The sequence below is a fragment of the Plecotus auritus genome, assembly GCF_963455305.1.
Source record: "Plecotus auritus genome assembly, chromosome: 1".
NCBI classification, from domain to species: domain Eukaryota; kingdom Metazoa; phylum Chordata; class Mammalia; order Chiroptera; family Vespertilionidae; genus Plecotus; species Plecotus auritus.
In genome coordinates, this window is record NC_137770.1 from 37,879,520 (window position 1) to 37,904,035 (window position 24,516).

General features: G+C 42.4%; 1 protein-coding gene across 3 annotated transcripts in view; it reads right to left on the bottom strand.

Moving 5' to 3' along the window:
- The window catches only part of PPM1A (protein phosphatase, Mg2+/Mn2+ dependent 1A), a 43,371-nt gene extending 26,055 nt beyond the window's left edge, over positions 1 to 17,316 (bottom strand). The window contains exons 1-2 of one of the 3 annotated variants that reach the window (XM_080676364.1): positions 17,250 to 17,316; positions 16,739 to 16,962 (exon numbers count right to left, since the gene is read on the bottom strand). The gene's annotated coding sequence lies outside the window, so the exon portion shown is untranslated. Of the gene's footprint in view, positions 1 to 16,738; positions 17,195 to 17,249 lie in introns of those variants that run through there. The other 2 variants (XM_080676363.1, XM_080676362.1) reach the window with 2 other exon arrangements.
- Positions 17,317 to 24,516: the final 7,200 nt, after the last annotated feature.

A 24,516-nucleotide genomic window follows, 5' to 3' on the forward strand; every position in this document is an offset into this window, starting at 1 on the left:
GATACAAGGCTGGTACTATATTTTCAAATCAATAAATGTGATACAAAACATAAGCAAATTGAAAGACAAAAATCAGATGATCGTATCAATAGATGCAGAAAAAGCATTCGACAAAATCCAACACCCATTTTTGATAAAAACTCTCAGCAAAGTGGAAAGAGGATCATACCCCAACATAACTAGAGGCCCGGTGCATGAATTAATGCAGGAGTGGGGTCCCTCAGCCTGGCCAGCGATCTGGACTAATGGGGGCCATTTCTCCCAGTCCCGATCGGGGCCAATCGAGGCCAGCCGGCAGCAGGGAAGAACCATGGAAGGTTGGCCGGCTGCAGGACGTTGGCTGTGAAAAAGCACTGACCACCAGGGGGCAGCTCCTGCATTGAACGTCTGCCCCCTGGTGGTCAGTGCACGTCAGAGCAACCAGTCAACAGGTCGTTTGAAGGGTTGTAATGGTCACTTGGGCTTTTATATATATAGATAGTAATGGAAGTGCTAGCCACAAACAAGTGATCAGACAAGAAGAAGAAATAAAAGGCATACAAACTGAGAAAAAGTAAAACTTTCATTTCCAGATTATGATATTGTACACAGAAACCCTAAAGACTGCACCCAAAACTACTAGATTTAATAAATGAATTCAACACTAGCAGGATACAAAATTAACACCCAGCCCTGACCAGTTTGGCTCAGTGGATAGAGCGTCGGCCTGCGGACTGAAGGGTCCCAGGTTCGATTCTGGTCAAGGGCATGTACCTTGGTTGTGGGCACATCCCAGTAGGAGGTGTGCAGGAGGCAGCTGATTGATGTTTCTCTCTCAGTGATGGTTCTGACTCTCTATCCCTCTATTTTTTAAAAATTAACAGCCAGAAATCTATGTCATTTTTATTATTTTTTTTAAAAAATTTTTTAGAGAGGGAGAGAGATAGAAACATCAATGATAAGAGAGAATCATTGATCGGCTTCCCCCTGCATGCCCCACCCTGGGGATCGAGCCCACAACCCAGGCATATGCCTTGACCAGGAATCGAACTATGACTTCCTGGTTCATAGGTTGATGCTCAACCACTGAGCCATGCCAGCTGGGCAAAATCTATGGCATTTTTAAATACCAACTAGTGGCCCAGTGCACGAAATTTGTGCACAGGGGGGGGGGGGGGTGTCCCTCAGCTCACTGGGATCGGACCTAAACGGGCGGTCAGACATCCCTCTCACAATCCAGGACTGCTGGCTCCCAATTGCCCTCCCCTGCAGGCCTGGTTCCCCCCAAGTGCCCTCCCCTGTAGGCCTGGTCCCCCCCAACTACCCTCCCCTGCAGGCCTGGATCCCGCCCAACTGCCCTCCCCTGCAGGCCTAGGTTCCCCCCCAACTGCCCTTCCCTGCAGGCCTAGGTTCCCCCCCAACTGCCCTCCTCTGCTGGCCTGATCATCCCTAACTTCCCACAACTGCCCTCCCCTGCAGGCCATCTTGTGGTGGCCATCTCTTGGCAGCCATCTTGTGTCTTGGTGTGATGGTCAATTTGCATATTACTCTTTTATTAGATAGGATAATGAATTCTCAGAAAGAGAAACTAAACAAACAATCCCATTTACCACTGCAACAGAAAGACTAAGATACTTAGGAATAAACTTAACCATGGAGGTAAAAGACTTGTACTCGGAAAACTACATTGAAAAAAGAGATAGAAAAAAATATAAACAAATGGAAGAATATACTGTGTTCCTGGATTGTAGAATTAACACCACTAAAATGTCCATACTACCCAAAGCAATCTACAGATTCAATGCAATCCCTATTAAATTACCGATGGCATATTTCACAGAGCTAGAACAAATATTCCAAAAATTTATATATAACCAAAAAAGACCCCGAACAGCCATAGCAATCTTGAGAAAGAAGAACAAAGTTGGAGTGATCACCAGATATCAAGTTACTAGTATACTACAAAGTCACTGTAATCAAAACAGCCTGGTACTGGCACAAGAATAGGTATATAGATCGATGGAACAGAACAGAGACCTCAGAAATCAACGCAAGCCATTACGCTTAATTAATATTTGACAAAGGAGGCAAGAACCTACAGTGGAGTCAAGATAGCCTCTTCAATAAATGGTGTTGGGAAAATTGGATAGGCACCTGAAAAAAAATGAAACTAGACCACCAATTTATACCACACATAAGAATAAACTCAATAAAAGACTTAAATGTAAGTTGGGAAACCATAAAAATCCTAGAAGAAGCCATAGGCAGCAAAATCTTAGACATCTCTTGTAGCAGTATGTTTATGGATACACTAGAGGCCCCGTGCATGAAATTTGTGCACAGGTAGGGTCCCTAGGCCTGGCCGGCTATCAGGGGTGATCTGTGGGGTGACCGGCGGGGCAATTGGGGGGCCCCCTGCTGGCATCGGCCTTGGCTGGCCTGAGGGCAGCTCCTGTGTTGAGTGTCTGCCTCCTGGTGGTCAGTGCACGTCCCAGCGACTGGTCATTCCACTGGTTGTTCCACCATTCATTCAATTTGCATATTAGGCTTTATTATATAGGATCTCCTAACGCAAAGGCAACTAAGGAGAAAATAAACAAATGGAACTACATCAAAATAAAAAGCTCTAGACAGCAAAAGGAACCATCAAGAAAATGAAAAGGGAGCCTACTGTATTTACTGCTGCATAGTGTTCCATGGTATAAATGTACCACAGCTTTATCTACTCATGTAGAATCTATGTATTTTTGGCAATGATACATCTGATAAAGGATTTTTCTCCAAAATATATAAGGAACTCATACAACTTAACAAAAGGAAGACAAACAATCCAATTTAAAAATGGGCAAAGGACCTAAATAGCTACTTTTCCAAAGGGGACATATAGATGGCCAAGATACATGAAAAAATGCTCAAAGTCACGGTTTATTATCTGAGAGACGCAAATTAAAATGACAATGAGGTATCACCTCACACCTGTCAGAATGGCTACCATCAACAAATCAACAAATGACAAGTGCTAGCAAGGATGTGAAGAAAAAGGAACCCTAGTACACTGCTGGTGGGAATGTAGACTGATGCAGCCATTATGGAAAACAGTATGACGTTTCCTCACAAAATTAAAAATGGAATTCCCATTTGACCCATGATCCCACTTCTAGGAATATATCCTAAGAAACCCAAAACACCAATCAGAAAGAATGTATGCACCCCTATGTTCATAGCGGTGCAATTTATAATTGGTAAGATTTGGAAACAGCCTAAGTGCCCATCTCTAGATGAGTAGATAAAAAAGCTGTGGTACACTTACACCATGGAACACTATGCAGCAGTAAAAAAGAAGGATCTCTTACCCTTTGAGACAGCATGGAGGGATCTGGAATATTATGTTCAGTGAAATAAGCCAGTCAGAGGAAGATAAGTATCACACTATCTCACTCTTATGTCGAATCTAATGAACAAAATAAATGATGAACAAAATAGATCCAGAGATATAGAAGCATGGAACAGACTGTGGAATCTCAGAGCATAGCTGGGGGAGGGTGGATGGCGGGAAGAGATCAATAAAAAACTTGTGCCCTGGCCGGTTTGGCTCAGTGGATAGAGCATCAGCCTGTGGACTGAAAGGTCCCAGGTTCGATTCCAGCCAAGGGCACATGCTGGGGTTGTGGGCTCGATCCCCAGTAGGGGGCGTGCAGGAGGCAGCCGATCAGTGATTCTCATCATTGATGTTTCTATCTCTCTCTCCCTCTCCCTTCCTCTCTGAAATCAATAAAGAAATAAATATTTAAAAATATATTTAAAAAAAACAAAAAATAAAAAAAAAACTTGTATGCATATATGTATAACCCTTGGACACATACAATAGTGTGAAGGCTTGGGGCGGGGGATGGAGGAGGTCTAGAAGAGGTCAATAGGCAAAAAAAGGGGACATATGTAATACTTTCAAAAATAAAGATTTTTTAAAAAATTAAAAAAAGGGGGAAATACAATTGCAGGTAATTATACAGATGGTGGAGGAAAGTTTATTAGTGTTTAATCAAGTATGAGCTTATAAAAAAAATCACCAAATATAGAAGGAAACAAGCTGCTATGAGTAGGGGTTAACATATAATAAATATATATCCCTTAAAACTTCAGATAATTGAAATCAGAGAATATAAGATATAAAATAAATATGTATGAAATGTTTAACAAGATTTAAAAAAAGAAACAGAAAAATTAGTATTTTAAAAATTACCAGGCAAATTGGGAAAGAATTAAATAACACTTTAGAAATTAAATAAAAAATTGAGCTACTAAAAACTCAAAGGATGACTTAAACAATGGATTAGAAACAAATGCAGTAAATTAGCTCATTGAGTTAAAAAATTTAAAAACACGTTTGCTTTAAAAAAAAAAAAAAAAAAAAAAAAAAAAAACTTCAACCAAGAATGACAGAAAGGGAAAGAAAAATAAAATTCTCCAATGATTGTAAAATAGCATAAATACTCTACAGATGCAGGAACTAAGAAATTTAAGACTAGGACATTAACACCTCTGGAAGTCCAGCAACTATTAAGTAATCTCTATGTTAAATTCCTGGAATTGGCGATGTATTATAATAGTAGAGTTCTGTAGACTCTTAATATCAACACATCCTACTGAAAGAATCAGAAAACACCAGCCAAATAATGTTACCTTAATCCCATATAGTAAAGCTTAATATCAATGAACAAATGCTTCTCTGGTATTTAATTTTTGTTCTAAATATACTTAGAGCAATCTTTAAGTTCTCACATCTTTCTTTAGTTAACGGTAGAAATTTCTTAGAAGACCTATTAGTTTGCAGTTCTCAGGATCATGGTCTCTATGTTCCTCCAATTTCCCTCAGGACTAAATTTTCACAGGTTTTTCTGATTATTCTTTTAACTAGAGGCCCGGTGCACGAAATTCGTGAACGGGGTTTGGGGGATGTCCTTCAACCCAGCCTGCACCCTCTCCAATCTGGAACCCCTCGAGGGATGTCCGACTGCCCGATCCCAGTGGGATCGGGCCTAAACGGGCAGTCGGACATCCCTCTCACAATCCAGGACTGCTGGCTCCCAACTGCTTGCCTGCCTGCCTTCCTGATTGCCCCTAACCGCTTCTGCCTGCCAGCCTGATCACCCCCTAACCACTTTCCTGACAGCCTGATTGATGCCTAACTGCTCCCCTGCCACCTTGTTTTCCCCTAACTGCCCTCCCCTGAAGGCCTGGTCATCTCTAACTGCTCTCCCCTGCAGGCCTGGGTCCCCCTCAAGTGCCCTCCCCTGCAGGCCTGGTCACCCCTAACTGGTCTCCCCTTGCTGGCCATCTTGTGTTCACATGGGGGCAGGATCTTTGACCACATGGGGGCAGCCATCTTGTGTGTTGGAGTGATGGTCAATCTGCATATTACTCTTTTATTAGATAGGATAGAGGCCTGCTGCACAGGTGGGGGCCAGCTGGTTTGCCCTGAAGGGTGTCCCGGATCAGGGTGGGGGTTCCCTTGGGGCGTGGGGCGGCCTGGGTGAGGGGCCTGTGGTGGTTTGCAGGCTGGCCACGCCTCCTGGCAACCCAAGCGGAGGCCCTGGTATCTGGGGTTTATTTATCTTCTACAATTGAAACTTTGTAGCCTGGAGCAGAGCCAAGCCTTCTGCTTGCTCCATGGCGGCAGCCATTTTTATTGGGATTTATGTATCTTCTATAATTGAAACTTTGTATCCTTAAGCAGAGGCCTGGGCCGGCCAGGGTGTGCGGGAAAGCTTGGCTTCCTCCAATGCTGGGGCAACCCTAGCCTCCTGATCTTTCCAGTTCCGTGGCTGCCGCCATTTCTGTTTGGGTTTATGTATCTTCTATCATTGAAACTTTGTAGCCTTGAGTGGAGGCCTAGCCCGGCAAGGGCAGACGGAAAGCTTGGCTTCCTCCATTGCCGGGGAAACCCAAGCCTCCCTCTTGCTTTCTGTGGCCCTAGCCATCTTGGTTGGGTTTATGTGCATATTCGCTCCTGATTGGCTTGTGGGTGTAGCAGAGTGATGGATAATTTGCATATTATTCTTTTATTAGGAGGATAAAGGGAACTATTACTGATTAGTCAGTTAAATCAACAACTATTCTTAAGCCTCTCCTTCTACAATTTAACTAGCATACAAAATAGTTATGAAAATTTATAGCTGACTTTTGAACTACACGGGAGTTAGGACCACTGCCCTCCCCCATGTGGTTGAAAATCTGAGTATAACTTGACTCCCCCAAAACTTGATTACTAATAGCCTACTGTTGACCAGAAACCTTACCAATAGATAACATAAAAAGTCAATAAAACTTATTTTGTACTAGTGGCACAGTGCAAGAAATTCATGCACGGGGGTGGAGGGGGTCCCTCAGCCTGTCCTGCACCCTCTCCAATCTGGGATTCCTCTTGCAATCCAGAACCACTGGCTCCTAAGTGCTCACCTGCCTGCCTGATGCCCTTAACTGCTCTCCCCTCCTTGTTTGATCTCCCTAACTGCCTATCTGCACTCCCCTCCTGGCCTAAACACTCTAACTGCCTATGTGCTCTCCCTTCCTCTTCATGCCTTCAGACCCCGGAGCAGGAGTGATGAGAGCACTCCGCCAAGGCCCCACCCCCGTCCTGATGCCCCTTCCGGGCCGGGCAGCACTACAGGCCTGTGTGCGCTTCTGCCGGGGGAGGGGGCTGCCGCAGCCCGTCCTGACGCGCCCCCCCCCCCCCGCCCCATCCAGCCATCCAGCCTCATGTCCCGGTGGTGCAAGTCTCCGCCCACCAGCTCCTGTGTGCACGCACCTTTGACTGGTCATGATTGGGACACCATTAGGGCCAATTGGCATATTACCTCTTTATATATAGATGCTTTATTATATACTGGATTCTTTTTTTTATCCTAACCCCTGGATATGTTTTTATTGATTTCAGAGAACAAGAGAGAGAAACATCGATTGGTTGCCTCCCATACATGCCCTGAGCAGGAATTAAACCCACAACCTTTTGGTGCAGGACAACACTCCAACCAGCTGAACCACCCGGCCAAGGCATCTACTACATTCTTGCAATAAAGTAAGCTACAGAAAAGAAAATAATCCATTTATAGTATTTACTAAAAAAATAAATAAAAAAATTCTGTGTATAAATGGACCCATGCAGTTCAAAGCCATGTTGTTCAAGGGTCAAATGTACAGGTTGGGCAAAAGTAGGTTTACTGCTGTGAGTACACGAAACAGTTTATCTTGTACTATTCTCTATTAATTACTGTATTATTTTCCATACTCACAACTGTAAACCTACTTTTGCCCACCCCTGTATATAGAGCTCTTTAAGAAAGGAATACTTGCTATTAAAACAAATTATATACACAAATATTTGGTTAAACTTTGTTTCCAATACTAAAAACATTCATTTAAATTATATAATACATTTTACCTGTTAAATAACAAATCTCAGTTATTCTAAAAAAAAAAAAGTGACTTATCTACATCACCAGGTCCTTGAAAAAGGTATATACAAAATATTATAGGCAATATTTCTGATCAAGAAATTGAATACAGGGATTGAAACATTTAATCCAAGTGGTCACATACAGGCACTAACAATTCTTATTGGTTTGCACTTCCCTCTTCCCAAATTTCCAGTTTGCTTATTATATGACTTTACTTACTTTAAAACTACATGTGGGATTCTGCTCTTTTGAGGCACTTTTACTGACTGTCCTTAAAATCTCACTAACAATTCTAATCCAACCAAAACATTCCTGATTTATCAAATCAAGTAAGATTTTCTTTGGCAATGGCAACTTCTCAATTAGTAGCCACACTCAGGCTAAGTGTTTATCTCTGAAGCAGCCCACTGAACATGAGGCACCCAGAAGAGGATTTCTGCCCTTCCAATTAGAAAACCTCAGGGGACAGTGCCTTTAATTCTCTGTGAGACTTCTTTGAAGGATAATCCCAAGGTGAAATGGGTATCCGACTCTGCACTGGTTCAAACCTGAAGATCTTCAAACAAGCCAAAAGACATGACTATGGTTCAGCTTCAAAAGGCCTACACAAAGTTCTGGAAAGAAACAATGTCAAGGGTACTAATCCTCATCAGAAAATGCAATTATCATTTGTGCTTTACTTATATATAACTAATATTCAAAATTCAGAACTGAACATTTTAAAAATTTCACCTATCTTATCCTCCATTACATCATAACATCTTAGCCTTCTGTGTCTTTTTTTTTTTGCCTCTTGTCTTTCCCTCTAGGTCTTATTCTCGCCTAAGCAGCAGCCAAGTTTTATTCTTCTTCCCACAAATTTGATTGTACAATCCTATGAATATAATAAAAACTACTGAGCTATAAATTGTATTTCTTTTTTAGCTATAAAATTTAAATGGGTAAATTTATGCTGAGTTATATCTCAACTAGAGGCCTGGTGCATGGGTTCATGCACCGGTGGGGTCCCTCGGCCTGGGCTGTGGGGATCAGGCCGAAACCATCAGTCTGACATTCCCTGAGGAGTCCCGGATTGCTTTGAAATGTCCAACTGGAAAAAGGACCCCAAAGTATTTGTCTTGAAGAGATAAGACTTCTGTCCATACAAGCTAACACTCTTAAAACAAAATTATTCACTAAGTTCGTCCATGAGATGCTTTGTGTATATGGAAAAGGGTGCTGGAGAAATAACAAAGTTTTTTTCAGTGAAAATTTCATCTTTCTAAACACACATACACCCTCCTATACTTTATTAGCCTCACGTCAAATGACATGGCCCAAAATGGCATTTCTCAATTCCCTACCACTTCTCCTACCCAGTTCCGTGTCTCAGGAAATAAATCTACCATTAGTCATGAGCTTACAGAATCCTGTATTTCCCTTATCAAAGCGCATAAAACCCTGTGAAAGAATTACCTCATTTTAGATTTTAAGATCCATGAGGGAAGGGATCATGCCTTTTTATTCATAGTGCTTACCGTATCATGACACTTGATTAATATGTAAGACAAATGAATGACAGCCATCATTGTGCCTTCTTCCTTCTCAATAGAGTTAGGAATTCTTTTCTACCCAGGTATTCCCATAGAAATTGACCTGCAAACAAACTCTATCTTGCCATTTCCATTTTGTTATTCTTTAGAATATAGATCACACTAGGTGGCTCAGTAGTTGTTGAAGTATTCGCTTGTTTCAGGAGGCATGTATGCAGATGGAGAAAATGAAGACAACAGATATGGAGTAACACAGGATTAAGCTGTGGGTTGACTACAAAACAAAAGCTGCCAATTCTAATATCAGCCTCTTGACATCCAAAACAGCCTTACAGACTCTCAGCAAAGATAATATTCTACTGCTTTATAAAAAGTGAAAATTTTATTTATTGCCTGTTTACATTCTGAAGCATGATGACATACTTCAAAGATGTTTTTCTAAAGCCTGGTTAAGTTTTATGATTGTTTGCAAAACAAAACCAAAAATTATACACAGCCTTTCTTCCCTTATCCTTACCATTAACATTTTCATTTCTGAATTTTGGCAACAAAGGTAGTAAGCAAGCAAGTTGCATCTCCTATAGATGAAAGTCATAAAATTGTGTTTGGCTTGTGGTACTAGTTGTATTATATGCTTTTTTAATATTAAAAATTGAATAGTTCTTCTTGGTGAAAAGTTTTAAAAAGAAGCTGACATGACACATAATACTGTAACCTCAAATTTAGCATACACTTCCACTTCAGAACCCAACTCAATCACAAGATTCACTTTTTGGGTACAATGAAACCAGTCATACCCTCCCCATACAAATTTTCTAATCCATCACAACTGCCAACATATTTTCTTTTAGCAATAGCAACAAAACTGCAGTAACCCACAAATATAATTGTTTTGAAGAGTCCAATGACTTGTGTTTGGTTTCTGTTACTAGCTGTCAAACTTAACCTCCATCTCAATTTCTTCATCTATTAACAGATAGTAATAACAGTATGTATCCCATATAGATATGAATATTTAAAGAAATAATACTTGAAATTTTCTATAATAATACTTGGCATATAAGTGCTCAATTATGCTCTATAATTGTTATTAGCTAATGTCAAGGCTAGAAAAAATGAAGAGGCACACAAAGAATCAAATTCATGATTCTGGTCTCTTTAGTATCATACACCAATAAATGAATCTAAGCTGCCTATATAAAATTTCCATTTAAACATTTAATAAAGGAAATTTTATATGTATTTTCTAAATACTGGAAATAGTTTTAACAGTTTGATAAGGTTTAAAGTTTAGCTTAGAGGTTTTAATGAACAGGCTATTCATATATTAAACATTGGTTTGGTTCACATTAAATCAGTTGATAGTTGCTAATACACTGTGTAATTGCTCTGATACCACAATTCCTCTGTTTAAAAGAATGTATAGTCAGTTCATAATATCTGCAAATGTAACTGGAAACAGAGATGCATGTTATGAATGTCCTGTGAAGCTTCAAAGCCTAAATACAGAAAATTAAAATGAAACCTTTAAGGTCCAGAATCAGTCAAGTTAATTTTCTATACTGACATAAACTCTGCCACATTTCAGATTTGCGTAATATTCATTCTTAAATATCCAGGTTCAGCCAAAATAATATATAAATAGTGTAATAAGTATCTGCTTCTAGAAACTTCTTCCACCACTGCCTACAGCAATCACTCCCACTCTCAGGTAGATTTTGCCTAACCCTAACAAAATATCTGAAAGGCACTGTGCTAGGCTTTGGGTATAATAAAAAGTTATTGTATTGTCCTAGCCAGTTTGGCTCAGTGGATAGAGCGTTGGCCTGCAAGTCCCGGGTTTGCTTCCAGCCAAGGACATGTACGGTGGTTGCAGGCTCCCCCCCTGGTTGGGGCTCATGCAGGAGGCGAACAATCGATGTGTTTCTCTCACACTGATATTTCTCTCTGTCTTTCCCTCTCTCTTCCACTCTCAAAAATCAATGGAAGAATATCCTTGGTTGAGGATTAAAAAAAAAAGGTTATTGTATTTTGCCCTTCAGAATTTTATAATTAAAATGAACACACAATTATAATTAAAACACAAATACAGAGTAAATTATATTATTAAAGCAATAGATATAATACATATAATACATATAATACAATAGATACATAGAAGTACAGAGAAAAGAAGAAATACTCTGGTGATCAGGGAAGGTTTTGTGGAAGAGAAAATATTAGAAATGAGCTTTCATAAAGGAGAAAACAAAAGCTGAAGAAGGGCAAGAATTTCAAACTACCAATTAGCATCAACAAGGATCCACTGAAAGTACAGGGTATATTCCAGAGATGGCAAGTATACCAATTTGGTTGAAATTAGATCAGTGCTGAGGTCCAATCATGGAAAGTGTCAAAAGCCATACCAAGATTTCCAAACTTTATTCTAGAGGCAAAAGAAGTCATTGAGTATATTGAACAGATAAATAATATGATGAAAATAGCATTTTAGAAAGAATTTTGTGGTTTATAGAATGGGGGAGAGAGATACAGTACAGGATGCTAGTGGTAAAGACCAGTTAAGCGTTCTAAAACCATGGTCTGGGTATGAGGTAAGAAGACTAGTATTGTTCCAATGCAATTCTTCAACTTTGAATAACCCAGGATCCACATATAAAGCTTTAATACCTTTTATGAAAACTCTCTTATTTCTTTTTTACAGGAAGAACTAAGTTAATTAGAATAAGTTTATTTTCTTACTCTTTCATCTTTTCCTGTAGCAGTATCTTCTTGCCCATTTCTAATCATGAACTGTTAACTCCTCTTCAAAATACCAACCCTTGTATTTCCCTCACTTACTGAACATTCACCTTTGCTTTATTACTTAATTTTTTTATCCTCTATTTAATCATCTACTCCAAACCCATGACTCTTCTCCAGCTTCATAGTCAAATATATATCTACTCATATGTAACTTTCCCATTATCTCTCAACTTTTCGTCTATTCATATGTAAGTTCTATAACCCCAATCTCTTCTAAAGTCTCTACTCACTCTCTTATAGTTCTTATAGCTTCCAGATTAGTGGCTAAAATTATACTCAGCCCAGCTGGCATGGCTCAGTGGTTCAGTGTCAACCTATGAACCAGGAGGTCACGGTTCGATTCCCAGTCAGGGCACATGCCCAGGTTGTCGGCCCGATCCCCAATGTGGAGGCATGCAGGAGGCAGCTGATCAATGATTCTCTCTTATCATTGACTAGGGCCCGTTGCATGAATTCGTGCACCAGAGGGGTCCCGCAGCCTGGCCTGTGGGATCGGGCCAAAACCAGCTCTCCAACATCCTCTGAGGGGTCCCAGATTGCAAGCAGGTGTAGGCCAGGCCGAGGGACTCCACCAGTGCATGATTGGGACTGGGGAGGGCTCTAGGGCATGTCCGGCCTGTCTCACTCAGTCCCGATCAGCCCAACCCCAGCAGCAAGCTAACCCACCCCTCAGAGCATCTGCCCCCTGGTGGTCAATGCACATCACAGTGAGTGGTTGAACAGCATTAGCATATCATTAGCATATTACGCTTTGATTGGTTGAACGGATGACATGACACTTAGCATATTAGGCTTTTATTATATAGGATGTTTCTATCTCTCCCTTCCTTTCTGAAATCAATAAAAGTATACTTTAAAATAAATAAAATTATACTCAAAGACAATCCTCTCATACCCACTAAGTCTCTATTCCCCTAGGTATCTGAAGATTTCATATACTCAATAATAGCATATACTCAATAATAACAGCTACCATATTTCTTTGGTACTTCATGGTAGAAAATATATCAATTGCTTTACATAATTATTTCATTTAATCTTCAAGATTACCTTATGAGAATGGTTTTTCCATTTGACAGATAAAGAAAACTGAGGCTTAGAGAAATCAAGAAGCTTGTCCAAGATCACCCCACTAGGAAGTGTTACCTTCTTCTCTTTGTAGCCTTCAATGTGGCTCTACACATTGAGAGTACTCAAAAACATTTCCCTTAGTATCAATCATTTCAGTACATTGATTCATTCCTCAATTTGAGCAGTGCTGGTTAAAGACATAAAATTAGCTCTGCTGACTTCTGAAACTTTGGGAATGAGGAAATGAACTTAGCTTCTTAAATCTTTTCTGAATGTTTTAGAAGGGACCCTTGCGTTGAAAGATTTAAGTAAATGTATAAATACTCTTAACTCTAGGAATCTGGATCAAAAGTATGAATATTCAGCTTTTCCAATTTTAATTCCTAAGAACAAGAAGGATCATCTAATTGGGAAAAATCCACTCAAATATTTTGAAAATAATTTTATATCTATACAGATTTGATCTTGGCATGTAACTTCAATTCTGAGCCAATATTTCATTTTTGAAACAGAGATAGCAACATCAGATAACTTAGAGGGCTGTGGTGAAAATTACAGTCTGACATAAATAAATAGTAACAAATTATGGCTTTTCTTATTCACTTTCTTCTGATCTAAAAGTAGTTTGGTCTCATAGGATTTTAATTCAAATCTTTTCAGCCACAAAAACTCCAATGACTTTCAAACTGAATCCTAAATATGAATGCTACATAAAACTGGTCAATGGATTCCAAATAAACATATTAATAATTATAAAAACTCAAGCTCCCTCATTTATTGCACATTTAACTCAAGAAATGTTTAAAACACTTTTAATTTTATAAACACAGTATCAAGTTTACTTTATTAATATACACTAATATCCAGTATCTTTCCCTCAGTTTCTCACAAAAACTCTAAAGTGTGTATTACATTTTAGATAAAGGTTACTGAAGCTCACCTCTCATAACTGTTTATTTTCTCTAGCTCCTCCTACCTGCCTCAGCAAAACAAGCTATGTAAAGAGATTATCTAGGTAATGCAGAGACAACTAGGACATGCAAAGGTCAAAATCATCACGGAATATATCCTGAAGACTCAAAATAAACATTTTTTACTTGAGTAATATGGAGCACATTAGATATTAGAAAGAGGCAAAAAAGAATATAATCAATCTTTTGATTTTGATATAATTTAACCCAAGCTTCTTTCATATAAGTACCCAGGTGGGAATAATCCCAGGTGGAAATTCACAGAATTTATACATAGAGGCTAATAGTAAAGTAATAAATGAAACAACCCAATTTAAAAAATTTTGGTCACCAATGTGATTTGAGATGGAAAGTAACATATTCTGGAATAAAAATACTACTCAAGGAATAGAAGACACAAACTTTTCCTAGTTGCCTCATAACACCTTCCTCCCCTCTCCCCCACCCAAGGTCCATATATTTTACAGGGCCACACCTTGTTTTACCTTCTTGTTTAACCCTGATAGGACTCCACATGAGCGGATTTTCTTACGTGGCTGCCTCCTTCCTGATTGGATTAAGGATGGAAAGTAGTCAAGAGTAACATTCATTATCAAGTCATGTTTATGCCCTAATTTTATACACTTGTATCTTATCAATAAACATTGTGATACTTGGGGGGAGAGAGGTAACATCCAGGGTCAGGTGCCTATGCCAAGAGTTAGATAATCATTTGGGGTGATCAAACTACCAAGGGCCATGTGATTGTTCAAACCTACAGTCTTAACCACCCTTTGTCTCTTGTGTAATTTCAATCGCCCTTCCTCCCAAGAGTTTTTCTAGACTTCCCAATCCTGATAGAAATGTCAATAAAGGCTACCTACTGGATATCTCTCCTAAAGAACAATCACCAACTTAAAATTCTTCTAAATAAGACAAAACCCCAGGCAGAAAATTAGCTTTAGAATGCTGAAACATTGAAGTACATACCAAGCATTTGGTCAAGGCACATTGAACAAGATAATAAATTTAACAACTTGACAGTACATCTGATAACATAATCTACTCTTTTGGCTTTACCAATTTGTAAGCTGAGATTCAAAAGGTTAAAGGACTTGTCCATGGACACAGATATGTTGGAGCACAGCCATGACTAAACAATTCTCGTCTCCTACTGCAATGTTCCCTTCAACAGTTTATACTGTAATTATGGTCATCACTCAGCCCTTCAAACTAAAATATAAACAGATATAAACCATGTTAAAAATAATAAATATATATACACATGTGTATATATATATTTATACCTATGCCATGTACAAAATTTTGATGCAGGCTTCAACCATGTTTTCTCAAATATATGAGGTACCTAGCCAAACCTTACAGCTCCCAAAATGATTTCACTGATGTGAAAAAAATGTTTAGATATCAAAACATGTCTTAAAAACTTCCATGTGTAGTTCATTAAGTTAAAAGCAATCATCCCTACATGATTGAATGTTTAATCAGAAATGTGAGTTACACATAAGAAGAGGACTGTAAAATCAGACAAGGAATGTTTGTGCTTCAAATTATTTACTGGAAAAGGAAATACTAAGTTAACAAGGTAAGATGTATGATTAGGAAATAGGCAGTGGGGTGGGTCACTGTCTTCCTAGTCCGTTTTCTAATCTGTAAAGAGTTACAGAAATACCATCTTTGGCATAGGCCCAAGATATAAATAAATAAAAGTATAAAAATGAGGTTGTTCCAATTAAGGAGTTGGAGAGCAAGCCCTGCTGGACATCTGAGGACTCTGGAACCCCTAACGCTCAGCAGAGTACTGTTTAAATAAATAAATCCTCTTGACTCTTCAGAGCTGTTTGCATCTAAAAAATGGTTGTATTTAAAATCCCAATGTGCAAATTTGAAAAGATTAAGCCTTATTCCTCAAAACAATTTTTAAAATGCCTAATTTCTTTCAATGTCAAAATCATTCACTGTGAGTAAGTAACTATCTCCCGTATTTTTACACCTCTGATACTCTTCCAATCACTTATTAGAATGCATTAGGCTCATTATTTCAATTAGCAGAAAATTTAATGGGGGTGGTGGCGCATAGATTTCTTGGCTTGGACAACTGATGACCTCTGTGGATTTTTAAGTACCACGTGCTTGAGGAAAAGGAAAAATAACTCAGGTGATGAAATTTTCAAAACGTTTGGTAGAAGGCTCTCCACAGCCAGAAAATATTTCAAATCTACAAGCAGAAAAGAACTATACCTCAACCAAACGTTAACATCAAGAACTTTTACCCACACAATTAACACGGCTAAAAAGACGAGAAGAAATCAGTGTGATTTACTTCAATGGATCTGTTCGATGCCTTAATAATGAATGAATCGGAGGCATCACTGACTTGAGTTCTGAATTAGCCTCACTCTCAGCTCTGCGCCCTATAAAACCTGAAGCAAATTCTACAGAATTTGGTGTATCGAGGCCAAATTCGGTCCAAAGGAAGGCCCCCCCCGCCTTCTCTCTGCGGGCCTCCCTCCCACTGGTGGGAGTCCAGGGCGGCCAAGCGGTTGGGGGCGACGGGAGGCCCCTCGCCGCTCGGGAAAAGTTCCGCCGGCCGCTCTCGGGCCGGGCAGGCCCAAGGCCCTCGCCCGCGTCGCCGCCACCAACACCCAACCCGGCCGAGGGTCGCGCCCCCTCCCCTCGCCGCCGCCACCAACACCCCGCCCCCGCCTCCTTGCCGACGCCCTCGCGGAGCGTTAACCCCTCGCCGCCCGCCGCCGGACTCCAAGGAGGAGGCCGGGCCAGGGGGAGGAGTTGTCGCGTCTCCTCCCGGGAGCGCCCCGGCAGACGCCCGGCTTGTTTACAGGCCCGAGGCCCCAGGCCTGGTCGCCGCCGCGGCCGCGCAGGCCCGCGCCGCTCGCCCGCCCGCCCTCGGCCCGAGCTTCGCGCTTACCCGGAGCAGCCGCGGGCGGGCAGGTCCCTGGTCGGCCGAGGCGGCGGCGGCGACGGCGGCCGGGGAGGGGGCGGGATGGAGGTCACCAAGGCGGCTGCGGACCAGGTCAGACTGGGGAGGGGGCAGAGGAGGGGAGGAGCCGGGCTGCGTCCGGGCCCCCGGCTCTCGGCGCCCTCGCGGCTCAGATCATCCGGGCGTTGGAGCGGCAAGCGGAGAGCGGGTCCCTGAGGAGGAGGAGGAGGAGGAAGAGCCGAAGATTCATCGCTTTCGCGACCCACCTGCCTGGAGTGCCCCCCCACCCCCCCTCCCCAACCACCGGTTCCTGAGCTGCAGCCGCCCGAGCACCCGAAGCTGCGGGCCGGGCCGGCCCGAGACCACTGCTCCTTCGCTCCTGCGCGCGCTCCCGCCCCTAGAGCCGCCGCCGCCGCCGCCTTGAGCGCGTACTCGCGCAGGCGCGCTCACGACGGAGCCCTGATGCCCCTCCCCCACCGCTCCGCCCGCCCCGCCCCACCTCGCCCGGCCGGCTCAGCCGCCGCCACTGCCACCGCCGCGGCGCGGCAGAGCAGCCGGAGAGACCCGGATGTCGTTGGGCAGGAACTGCGGCGAGGGCCGGCCGGCGGGCTGGCGTGGGAGGGGCGGCCGTAAATGACGCCACTCCCTACCCAGCTTTTCTCGCTGTGAAGGCCAGTACAGCAGGCCGAAGTCAAGGAAGTATTCGAATCCCGTATCGGAACTGGGCACCGGCGCTGGGCAGTGTCGCGACTGTTAGGAGCAGTGTGGGGGGAAGAGGGGAAATCGAGGACCTCTCCAACCCAGCAGTTTGCTGTGTCGGACTCGGAAGTCCTCCCTCGGGCGTCCGCGCCTCCCGGCCCGCGCTCCCACCTGTCTGCAAATCCACATCCCGCTCCACGCCAAGATGCCGTCCACGGAGCCCCGAAGACGGACCTGCCCTTGCCACCTCTCTCCAGCGCGGTCCCGGCCTGTTCGCCGCCTGGCGGCTGTGTGTGACTCGAATGCGCTCTGGGTTCTAGGCCGCCGCCAGACCCTCCTCCCCTAGGCTCCCCCTCTGTGGAACCATTCTCCCCCAGTGACCCCGGGAGATCCCTGCAGGTACCCCAACCACAAACCTCGCGACCGAAGGGCGAAGACACACACACACAAAAACACACACACACTACCACCGCCCACCCATATGCACGCACAGGGCACATGCTCTGAGATCTGGCATGTTTTCTGTCTAGCTCGTGGGATCCCACATTGTATTTATTTGCACATGTTAGTCACATGATTCTGTCACTGGGAACCGCCAACGACCTCCAGTGAAATTAAAGGAAATGAGATTTTTCAAAAGCTAGAGTATAATCTGCTGCTGTGAGGAGTCAGAGATCTACTAAACCTAATTGAAACTGTGCGTGCAGGAGGCCAAAATCCAGTTTAGCTAGCTGGACTGCGGAAAACCCAACCCACGCTGTTTGCAGACGCCGGGGATAGAATGACAAACTCTAGCCGGCCAATGAATGAGAACTTGGGAGCAGTACATCACCAGCATGGGTTCCCATTGGCTGGGGTGCCTTTCCCTCTCTTGTCAGAAGCTTAACCTGTTCGTGGATTTGGCCTACACCACATTTGCAGGAATAGAAGTTTAAAAGAAATATTCGTTTGTTTGTTTTTAAATGCTCCAATATATACAAAGAGAAAAACAAACATATACATACTTCACTGTAGTAGATAGGTACTTTAAAAAGAACACTGAATAATATTAGTCAAATTGGGTTCTGGCCAATAAAATGGTAAATTTGTTATGAGGCCTCTCCATTTTATCTCAGGAACTTACTCTAGAGAGCAAGTTGTATCTCCTAAAACCACTTTGTTGCCCCAACTCTTATTTTGTCTTTCTGTCATCAGCAACCATTTAGCTGCTTTTAGAGCTATAAAAGTCATCTTCAATTTCTTCAACATAACTTTTTGGGGAAGATTCTGTTTGTTTCACTTTTAGGGCTGGTACCTAACAACAGGATCAAATATCACCAAATGGTCACTGGCAGGCCAAATCTTTAAGGAACCCCCAAATCACTCTACCCAATATGTTTGAGGTTAGAATTTCTTAGAGTAAGATGAAGATGGATCGTTTCCATGTATACAAAGTAAAATAAAATTCACTTCTGCACTTAGTCCCAGTATCATGTGAGGACACATTTCCTAATTACCTCTTGCCAAAAGAAAAAAAAAAAAAAAGAAAAATTAGATCAAAGATCTTTGAAACTGCCTTATTGGAATCTCTAATACTTCAGACAAGTAAAAGCATGATTAGCTCATGTGGCAACCAGTTTTTGGAGTGTCTTAGAAAACATTTTCTTATTCATAAGGCAGAACCAGGGTTGCCAATGGCAATAGTGGCATTGAACTTGAAGGTCTTGTCTGTCTTTCTACTTCCTTCCTTTAGGCATCCATATCTTTCTTCTCTCTGCTCTATATTTGTAGGAGAATCTGGGTCAATTATAGCAGAAGAGGAAAAAGAAATTCTGAGCATAAAGAGATTTTTAAGGAGTTTGTACAGTGTATCAAAAACTGCCAATAAAACTGCATTTTCCTCTATTATTTTTTGATACAGCTTGCAGGGACATTTTGGAAAACATGGGAAACTAAGAAACTCATGGGTTATAAGATTAACATTTAAAAATTTGGAGTAAAGGTATGTTAATACTGCCTGAATATATATGCTTGATATTATAATATTCCCTTCCTTATAATAACTATTATTTCCTTAAGTATTATACTAAATATTTCTTAAATATTATACTATCTAGAAAGGGGCAAAAGGACATTGAAAAAATGTTAAAAGTTTTGTTTTCTTTTGAACTATAAGGATTTTCTTGGGCCTACACGTTAGGGATGTTCATAGTTTTTGTGAAATAGTTTGAATAGACTGCATTAGCTGTAGTTTAGTAATTTTTATAGGTATATTTTTAAAACTATCCTACTCTGCTTTGGAAATCTGTTTATATTTCAGTTACCAAAGAAGAAGAAGATTTTCTGACAGATTGGCTTTCAAGTCCTGAATTTAAGTACTATATGCTATTAGTCTAGTATTCAGGAGGCTTGGGTGGGACAGGGGCTACAGTGAGGAGTCTAAAGCGCCAGGGGTGGGCAAACTTTTTGACTCGAGGGCCACAATGGGTTCTTAAACTGGACCGGAGGGCCGGAACAAAAGCATGGATGGAGTGTTTGTGTGAACTAATATAAATTCAAAGTAAAGGAGCGGAGGGGAGAGCAAGAGAACCGGATAGAACAACCGGATCCGACCCGCGGGCCATAGCTTGCCCACGGCTGGCTTAGACTGATGAGTAATACTCTCTCTTCTTCCACAATAATGATTTTTTTGAAAAAAATTAACATTCCTGGTTCAAAAATTACTATTGTGAATCCACCCAGGAGAGTCACCCCTGAGACAGCCTTGCTTGGGCCTCTCAAAATAAATCCCTGCAATTTAAGTGACTCCTCAAGGGAATCCCTGAGGATCCCCCTCACCTGAACCGTTCATCCTTTTACACTGAAACCAGTCACTAACCAAGTTACAAAGCCCAGCAGAACATAGGTTCAGCTCTTCCATCCTCCTCCTCCTTTACTACCTGTTACATGTTTTTTTCTCACGAACATCCTCTTCATTTGTCCTCTTCTCTCTTTTCTTTTTATTACGCTTTTCTTCTGTTTTCTTTTTTTCTCCCTTACCCTTTTCCCCATTCTTCTTTGCTCTCTTTTCTTTAGCTTAGTCCAAATTATAGCTTCTGCTAACCACTTTCTACTGAGGCAATGCATATTAGCGAATAGTGCCCCTACCCTAATTTTGTTGGGGGGTGCACCCTCACTCCAGTCCTCCTTCCTCTACCCCCTTTCACCCCAACATATCAAGTTATGAAAAACGTAGCTGTTTAAAGGACTGTTACAGAATGAAAAGGATTAGAGAATTCTATCCTGTGTGACATCACTGAGGCCCATTAGGGTGGAGCAGAGGGAAGTCAGCAGTTTTCTGCTGCCACTTGGGCTCCTCCTGGTCCCTGAGAGCAATGGGCACTGTGAACACCACAGGCCAAGCCTTGGTTAGCCTTTAGAATAGGCTCTTGCCTCAAGAGAACTGTATATTGCTATGCCTTACAACATTGGTGTGGTTCTTGTCAGACAAGTTCAACAGATAGTTATTGTGTGCTGGGTGCTGGGGGTAGGGAATGACACCACTGGGCAAATGCCCAGCTCCCAAGGAGCTGATATTATAATGAGGATTATAGACAAAGAAGTAAATAAATAAACAGATTGTGATCAGTGCTGTAAAGGAAATAAGGAGCAATATCAGGGAGATGACTTGAAACAAGGAGTCCCTTTTAAGAAGGTTGCATTTGAACTGAAGGATGAGAGTAAACTTTGCAAAGAATCACAGCGAGCTCTCCAGGCAGAGGGATCAGCATAGGCAAAGGGCTTGACGTAGGAAAGACCTTTGGCAGAGAAAGAGTTGTCTATAGACCCAAGAGAAGTTCTGCAAATGCAAGGCAAATATTTTATAAAGCCACTCAACTTTAGAATTTCAACTTGGGATACTTGGGGTACTTAAGCCAGTTTACAATTAGGAAACTGCCTGGAGCAGAGGAACACAATGAATACAAACTAACTTAGTGAACTGGTCTGGGCCAAAAAAGCAAAGCAGCTTGAAAAATCAAAATTAAAAATCAAAGGACCTTTATGTAACTGTTGAAATTAAGAAACATTCCACAAACCCAGGGAGAGTTCCCTTCAGACAATCCAACAGCAGCTAAAAACGCGTAAACTGTAAACTTTGAAAACATTGTTTTTCTCCCAATAAAGATAGCTGTTCTCAGTGAGTAAAGACTAGCAAAAATTTGGACTTCTTGAGAGCATTTTTTTTTTCTGGGTGTTTACTGTCTAATGCGGGCAACACAGAAGATCTCAAACTAAACCATACCTTTAAAAGCTGCAATACATTTTGCATCCTTAACAATGGTGGCCTGTTTGAAAACCAGTGATGAAATGACTGTCAACATAAAGGTCTTTTTCTATATCTGGCTCTAAATTGCCACTTAAACCAATCAATGTAATCCTCACAACAACTCTTGTGGGCAGGCAGGGCAAGGACTGTTGTCCTCTTCCTTAACAGAAGAGAAAACTGAGTGTGGGAGGGATAGCAAATACCCAGAGTCACCAAAAGTAATTATGGGTACCCAGGTTTTCCCAGTAGCCTTTGGACCAAGCCTAGCTTTTATATGCCAGTAACAAAGGCAGCAAGGAGAGTCAAGGAGTAGAAAGAGCATGTCATGGTGTGTGGAGCTGGCTTGTACTAGCTCAAGAGGGTTGGTTGTTAAATTTTTAGCAATTTTGCCAGCTGTAAACTTCTAATTAAGTGAATTTTAAACAAAGGTAATGTATACTTAAAACTCATCACTCTCAAGTTATTTTAATATATTTTTATTATCTATAGTGAGATTACTTACACGTATTGTATGTGTATGATAAAAATTCTCTATAACATGTTACTTCACATCTCTTCTCAGCATCGCATTCAGTGACTTCACTTTGGTAGCTTGAAATTGGCTGTGGAGGGAGTATTTACACCATGGAAGTCAGCAAATGCCACAAATCAGGCCTGACTTATAGCTTTGTTGATTGTCTAGACCTAAGAAAGTGATGGAGAAAATGTTAATAATGCAGATTAAACTTAAAAAGCACGTTTGTGTGTATATAGCTGTTACATGGTGAATAGCATAAAAGCATCTGATTCAGCAAAGAAGTCACTCACATCATAGACAAGTGTATTCCCATATAGTACCAAAAAACATTTTTTTTTTGTTTCACTTTTATCTTAAATGAAAATATTAGCCTACAGGCAAATGAACTACATTTGAAGAGCTGATTGTTAAACATTTACTAGTACACCACTGGATCTACATCCACTGTGCCAGCTGGCCACTTACTGGTTCCATGACTTTAAGCAATAAGTCACTTAACTTCAATAAGTCACTTAACTTTCAACAAGTCACTTAAACTATAAGCCCAGTTTTATTCTCCACAAAATACTCCATCTCATTATGTATTAATGATTATTAGAATAGATGAGACACCCTTGACCACCATGTCCTTCTTCCTTCTCACTGGTAGACCCCTCCTCTCACTAAAGTTTATATATGGATACATGTTCTCTCGATCTCCCATGTAGCAGAGAGCAGAGTGTTCTATATCTATGTGCCAGCATACACTGGTATGTCTTGAATAGGTTATAGACATGATGAGATATTGATACCTTAAACCTCAGAATATTCAAGTGAAGTTCAGCTTCTGAAGTTCTGAGATGATCCCATCTGGCCACAGGCAACCTCATTCAGGTACCACTTTGTGTCAAAAACATTCTATTTGAAACATGAAAAAAGTTGGGGAGCACTGGCTTAAGGCATGGGTAATGTGATGCAATTCTGACAATGGAACCTCAGGGAAAGACCTGGGGAGATGGATATGGGAAACATTTTTCTCCCTAACAAAAAGAGTCACAAGAGAGATAATGCCTTCTTTGGCCATATGTTGTTATATCTATACTAGAGGCCTAGTGCACGAAAATTCATGCACTCAGTGGTGGGGGTGGGGGGTGTCCCTCAGCCCAGCCTGTGCCATCTTGCAGTCCGGGATGCCTGGGGGGATGTCTGACTGACAGCTTGGGCCCACTTTCTGGGGGAGCGGCCTAAGCCATTAGTCAGACATCCTTAATGCTGCTGCGGAGGCGGGAGAGGCTCCCGCCACTGCTGCTGCGCTGGCCAGCCATGAGCTGGCATCTGGCTGAGTGGCGCTGCTCCCACTGTGGAAGCGCACTGACCACCAGGGAGCAGCTCCTGTGTTGAGTGTCTGCCCCCTGGTGGTCAGTGCACATCATAGTGACAGGTTGTTCCAATTGTTCTGCTGTTAGGGTCAATTTGCATATTACCCTTTTATTATATAAGACTAGTGGCCTGGTGCATGAAATTCGTGCATGGGGGGGGGGCTGTCCCTCAGCCTGGCCTGCACCCTCTCCAATCTGGGACCCCTTGAAGGATGTCCTACTGTTGGTTTACAGGGATCAGGCCTAAACTGGCAGTCGGACACCCCTCTCGCAATCCGGGACTGCTGGCTCCTAACCACTCACCTGCCTGCCTGCCTGCCTGATTGCCCCTAACCACTCTGCCTGCCAACCTGCTCGCCCCCAAACTGCCCCCGCTGCTGGCCTGCTCGCCCCCAAATGCCCCCCCCAGCCTGATCACCCCCAACTGCCCCCCCATGCCAGTGTACTTGCCCCCAACTGCCCCCCCCCTGCTGGCCTGCTTGCCCCTACCTTCCCTCCCCACTGGCCTGCTCGGCCCCAACTGCCCCCTTGCTGGCTTGCTCACTCCAAACTCCCCCCCCCCCACTGTCCTAATCACCTCCAACTGACCTCCACTGACATCCTGCTCGTCCCCAACTGCCCCCCCTGCTGGTCTGCTTACCCCCAACAGCCCCGCACCCCACCAGCCTGATCACCCACAACTGGCCACCCTCTTGGCCTCTAACCACCTCTACCTCAGCCCCACCACCATGGCTTTGTCCAGAAGAATGTCCAGAAGGTCTCCCAGTCTAATTAGCATTTTATTAGTATAGATAGAGGCCTGGTGCATGGGTGGGATCCAACTAGTTTGCCCTGAAGGGTATCCCGGATCAGGGTGGGAGTTCCCTTAGGGCATGGGGAGGCCTGGGCGAGGGGCCTGCGATGGTTT